Source organism: Limulus polyphemus, unplaced genomic scaffold, assembly GCF_000517525.1.
Source record: "Limulus polyphemus unplaced genomic scaffold, Limulus_polyphemus-2.1.2 Scaffold278, whole genome shotgun sequence".
Taxonomy (NCBI): domain Eukaryota; kingdom Metazoa; phylum Arthropoda; class Merostomata; order Xiphosura; family Limulidae; genus Limulus; species Limulus polyphemus.
The window spans coordinates 298,329-304,577 of NW_013665888.1; the positions used below are offsets into that span (position 1 = coordinate 298,329).

At 37.6% G+C, this 6,249-nt stretch overlaps 1 protein-coding gene across 1 annotated transcript in view; it reads right to left on the bottom strand.

Annotated features, from left to right (window-relative positions):
• Positions 1 to 2,320, bottom strand: part of LOC111085217 — a 5,121-nt gene extending 2,801 nt beyond the window's left edge. The window contains exon 1 of the mRNA XM_022382793.1: positions 2,191 to 2,320. The gene's annotated coding sequence lies outside the window, so the exon portion shown is untranslated. The remainder of the gene's footprint in view (positions 1 to 2,190) is intronic.
• Positions 2,321 to 6,249: the final 3,929 nt, after the last annotated feature.

Sequence of the window (6,249 nt, forward strand, 5' to 3'; positions counted from 1 at the left end):
TAGCTTTGTGCTTAATTACAAACAAACTGAAGGAATGAACTACGAACGATAAACATAAGATTTGAAATTCTCATCGAGTTCCACACACACACACACTTAAAAAGTACTACAAGTTTAACACTGATTTAACTTAGTAGACATCGTATTATCCGGAAAAGAAAAAATACAAATAATAAATGTGTTCTGCTCAGTGCTCGAATTGTAAGTGTACTTAAGAAATAAAACTCCATAAGTATAATGAAAGAAGCGTATATTATATCAGTACTTTCATATACGTATATTGCACAAATTTAATCTCCTAATTAATCAGTCGCTGATTAGATTAAAATTTAACAACAATTTTGCATAAAGCAAGCATTGAGGAGCGAATACTTCAATAATCAATTTGGTCGTAACTTGGAAACAATAACTAACTCACCACAGAAGGGTAAAATAGCTGTCATATTTTTTCAGTCATATTTCATTTAAAAGTTCTAAAATTAATCCGAGAAAATATTTCTTTTTTTTTATATAAATGGAATTTCCTGCTACAAGCCAAAAAACGTAGTCGACAAATTTTTGGTAGTATTCAACATATCTTTACAATTTATATTCAGTTCTATTTTGATTCACTAGGTTTCAAATGTCATACTTATCTCTCATACAGTTTAATACAAACCTCCAAAGGGCACTTACTAACCTTTATGAATTGTGTTGTGTTTTTTTTGGATTTCGCGCAAGGCTACACAAGGGCTTTCTGCGTTAGCCGTCCCTAATTTAGTAGTGTAAGACTAGAGGCAAGGCAGCTAGTCGTCACCACCCACCACCAACTCTTGGGCTACTCTTTTATCAACGAATAGTGGGATTGACCGTCACATTATAACGCCCCCACGGTTGAAAGGGCGAGCATGTATGGTGTGACGGGGATTCGAACCCGTGACCCACAGATTGCGAATCGAGCCCCCTAACCACCTGGCTATGACGGGCCTTATGCATTGTGTTCAAGAGTATCTGTATTCGGTATTCATGGCAAAGGTACTAAGATTATCTTCCCATCGTTCCTCATTTTGAACAACTGACTAGAGGGAATGCAGCCAATCACCAGCACCCTATCGTCCACGCTAAGGGATTGACTGTCGCTCCAATAACATACCCACAGCTTCAAGTATTTTGTGATTCCCTATGGTGTACACAGCAGACATTCTAATGTGGTTTTGTTCTAAAAACAAACAAACAAATAAGTTAACATTAATTTGGAAAATAAACGATTACTCAAAAATAACGAAAAAAATATTTTATTCTCTTTCGTCGAATTAACTTAACAGAAATTTAAGAAATAGAGTTGTTTTTACCGTCTCAAATAAAAAAAGCCATGAGCTTCCTAGATCTTGCTGAGGACCCGGACTAAAGTGTCTGCATCCCCCCTTCTACCTGGACAAGCTCTCATGATCCGCAGATCAATGGTACTAAAGTTAAGAGACTGTATGTTTCACCTTGAACCTCACAATCACATCTTTCGAAATGACGATGACGAGCGTATGATTTAGGGAGAAGGGGAGACGTTCCCCCTAGACAAGCTCTCATGATCCGCAGCTCAATGGTACTAAAATTAAGAGACTGTATGTTTCACCTTGAACCTCACAATCACATCTTTCGAAATGACGATGACGAGCGTATGACTTAGGAAGAAGGGGAGACGTTCCCCCTTAGTTATAAGTTTTTTCAGCGAGCACATATTAAATATTTTATGCTCAAACGTCTGCCCAGTGTTGTTGGTTAATAGTTACAAAAACAGTAATTTGACCAAGATCAAGAAGTTAAAATTAAGAAAAAAATCGCCTCGTTATGCTCGGCATTTATTACCTCCTCCCCTCAAACAAGGGGATTCAAATCTTCTAAATTTGATTGCCTAAGCTACAACTTCAAACGTAAAGGAAATAGTGATTTTTTTTTACTTTTTAACGTGTGAAAAATTAACTCTTTCAAAAATATATTAACCGACCATTTAACAAAAAATCAAATCAGCCATGTTACTTAATATATTTCAATCTAAACGAGTTTCTTATACGTACAACCTTATATTCCTTCTCTCTCTATATATATATATGTATATAAATCTATATTTGTTTATATCTGTGTAAGAGGTAAAGTCAGAAGAAAATAGTACAGGACGTTATACATGTATATCGGACTCATGCACAGGTACATTACCTTGTTTTACATCTCTTCAGGACTTAAGGCCCGAACTTTGTGCATAAGATCATTATGTAGTAGGGTCGCAGTTCTGTTACCGAAGGTGCAACGTCACTAGGTTTCGTTTCGGGTCTGAAATACGTCCTGCAAGTGCGTGGGTTTGAGTGTCGCTACTTCCTCGACCAACAATACTTTTAACTGAATGAAGAAATCAATGAGAAACTGCACGAGTCTGATGACATGCGTCTGTGAGCTATGCAATACAGACACACGTATGATTGCACACGTAAGGCGACTAAGAAATCCCCTTTTGATTAATTAAATAAACTTCACGCTGTTTTTTAATTAAACTAAACGCTGTTTTTTTTAAAAGCAAATGCTTGATACTGAATTATTATGCAAACCACGTTCTATTGAATATTTCATTTAAAAAATCTTAGTAAACTTTAAAAACTCGGAAAATAAAGAAGTGCATTTGAGATTTTTAGCCTAAGCGACATCTTGTGTGACAAATGGGTAAACTATCAGGTCAGTTTGTTTGTAGTTAAGCACAAAGCTACACAATGGGTTATCTGTGCTCTGTCCACCACGGGTATCGAAACCCGGTTTCTAGCGTTGTAAGTCCGCTGTGCCACTGAAGGGGGGGGGGGCTATCAGGTCAGAGATACCCCCGACTATGCGTCTACTCTTACATATAACGGGATGAACTGTGACAGTTATAACGCTTTTATAATTGAAAGTTGGGAGGGTGTTGATATTCATATCGTGGCTTGAGCCTTGGACCTTCAAATACGTAGCTCGGAACAATTTAGCACATAGAGCAGGCTAACATATATGCACCTCACACCCTTTATGAGTGCCGTGGCAAGCCATTTCGTCATTTTGCTGCCTATCATCAGTTTGCGCTCTGAGCAGTAGATCTGTTCATTCCTCCCTAATAGGGACCGGTGGTTAGAGAGCTCGACTCCCAATCTGCGGGTTCGAATCTCCGTCACACCAAACATGCTCGCCCTTTCAGCCGTGGGGGCGTTATAATGTGACAGTGAATCCCACTATTCGTTGATAAAAGAGTAGCCCCAAGAGTTGGCGGTGGGTGGTGATGACTAGCTGCCTTCCCTCTAGTCTTACACTGCTAAATTAGAAACGGCTAGCGCAGATAGCCCTCGTGTAGCTTTGCGCGAAATTCAAAAACAAACAAACAATCCTCCCTAATTACGGCTCTAAAATTCCAGCATTTCACAAAAAAGAAGCATCTATAAAAAATGTTCGATTACTTCGATTCAATTCTAATTCTTCTTTGGACAAACTTTTCAAGACATCAATTTTTCAACTAAGAAAACATGTTTTCATCAGTTTGTTTTATATTAAGAAAAGTTAAATGGTCTTACGTTTTTAATCCCATTGGTGATTGAAAATTACAGACAATTCTTTTTTTTAAGGCAGAAATAGTTTACTTATTCTCACAGAAAGTAGAATAAATCTATAGATATTTTAAATTAAGAAAAGTGTGGGAATGGATTAAAATAGATTAAATCATTGACAAATTTGGATTAACGAATAATTATTAAACAACTTGGACAGACAGATGCCCCCTTCCCCACAGTGGCACAGCATTATGTCCGCGGACTTATACTGCTAGAAATCGGGTTTCGATATCGGTGGTGGGCAGAACACAGATAGCCCTTTGTGTAGCTTTGCGACAAACAACAACGACAGACAGACAGACACTGGTGGTAGATAGAACGCTGTAGTCTCTTACCTCTTATGTCACGCGATAAGGTTGCGCTCGTTCATTGAAATTCTCAGTACTGTCTGAAGTCTTTCAATAAACATAATATCCGCCATGGTTACTCAGCGATGCTGAACATTGTCGGGGGCGGAGCTAGAAATTCTTTGTAGGTTTCTTTTTTTTTCTGAAGATGAGTGGTTATTTTCTAATGAAAGGTTCTGGATGGCATGATCCTCCAGAGGTCTAGGGAACCTCTCCAAAAATTTGGATGCTTCGAGATACATTTTTCTGCCTTTTTTGGAAAAGGAAGTAGCCTCTTATTGAACACGGAAACACTTATGTTTGTATTTTAAAATTTAGACATTTTTTGTTTTTTGAAAAGGTAGTTGAATTGTGATTAGTTACTTTTGATTCTAGAATTTGTGTCATCATAGGCCTGTTACTTGCTGAATCGTTTACCGGTAGCACAGCAGTAAGTCTGAGGGCTTATAACGTTAAAAATCGGGGTTAGGTTCCCGCGATTGGCAGACCATAGATAGCCCATTATGTAGCTTTGCTTTTAACAACAAACAAAGTTGTTGCGTCGCGTTGAAACATTAGGAAGACGTTTTTACTTATAAATAGACAAGACTGGAGATGGATTACTTCCTTACAGTTGTAGTTATAAAGGTGGGGCAAGTTCATTTGTTTACATGCAGGTCCTCATCACAGAGGGTGAGTGTTTGAATGACGGTTATGAAACAACTGAGATGTCAGTGTTCCGGTAGACCAAAATGGAAATTATAGTAAACGTCTTGGTAGGTTTTTGTTTCAGATTTTTCGTGCAACGCTGCACAAAGACGTCCTTAGTCAACAGCATCCTCCGCCAACTTTTTAGTTACTTTTGTCTGACCTAATAGAGTAGAAGGAAGGTAGCTTTATTGTCCAACCCACTTGCTGTGGCGTCGTAAAATCCCCCCCTTGATAGGATTTTTGAAATAAAACCACTGAGAGAAAAAGTCACACGAGAAACAAAAATTGGATATGTATGATTTTGAGTAAACCTAAGCCTTATACGTTGGTATTGGCAGAAAAATAATAAATTCTATAAGAGCGTTGTTAATGTTGTAACCCTTGGAGCTGCGCAGAGATCAAAGTTCAATCATATTTTCTTTCCCTTTGCAAGTTACTCTAAAATACATTTTGCAAAATTATAGAAGATTATTTCTTAAATATTTTCGATGAAAATTTTTTGTTGAAATAAAGCTATAGTTACTATCTTTGAAGTAGGATGCCATCTTGCGGTGGAAAAAAATAACGTTCAGATAAATAAATTTAATAAGAGCGAGGCTGACACGAACGACAAAGAAATAATTTGGAAGACGTTAGATAATGTTACGGGCGATTTGTATTTGGCCTAGTAGAAATTCCGTGTTTCCTTAATTAGCTTTGAGTAAGTATTATCTTTAAAAATTGGAGGGATTTCATTGTTTTAATCTTAATAGGGGTGCCCGGATTATGAATTGTTTTTTGAAGTTAAGCACAAAGCAACACAATGGGCTATCTGTGCTCTGCCAATCACGAGTATCGAAACCCGGTTTCTAATGTTATAAGTCCGCAGACATATCACTGTGCCACTGAGAGGGGGGGGGGGCTATTATGAATGGAATGATTCATTGTTCGCTTCCGGAACTTTTAATGTGCTATAAGGGTGACAGTCAAGTCTCACTATTCGGTTAGACAAGAGTGACTGTTGACTAACTGCCTTCCCTCTAGTCTATCACTTCAAAAATAGGAAAGGCTAACACAAATAATACTCGAGTAAGTTTGAGCAAAATTCAATAAACAAACAAACTAGGAAATAAAAAAGAAGAACTTTATATCCAATGACTTCCATAAATAAGTAATTGAGGAGAATTATAGACATATTTGAAAACCAGGATGCCTAAATATGTATATATACACTATTCATCTGAATATTCTAGTGTAAAGTACCTGAATGTTAACTTTTCAACTTTGTGAATAAGGTAATCTGTAACTCGAAAACTTCGAACTACACGAGCTTGGATTGAAACGGCGAACTTACTTACCATAACAAAGAAATTATGCTTGTTTGTTTGTAGCTAAACACAAAGCTACACGAAGGGTTATCTGTGCTATGCCCGTAACGGGTATCGAAACCCGGTTTATAGCGTTGTAACTCCGCAGACATACCGCTGTGTCACTGGGTTCGAACTACACGAGCTTGGATTGAAACGGTGAACTTACCACAACAAAGAAATTATGCTTGTTTGTTTGTAGCTAAACACAAAGCTACACGAAGGGTTATCTGTGCTATGCATCGAAACCCGGTTTCTAGCGTTGTAACT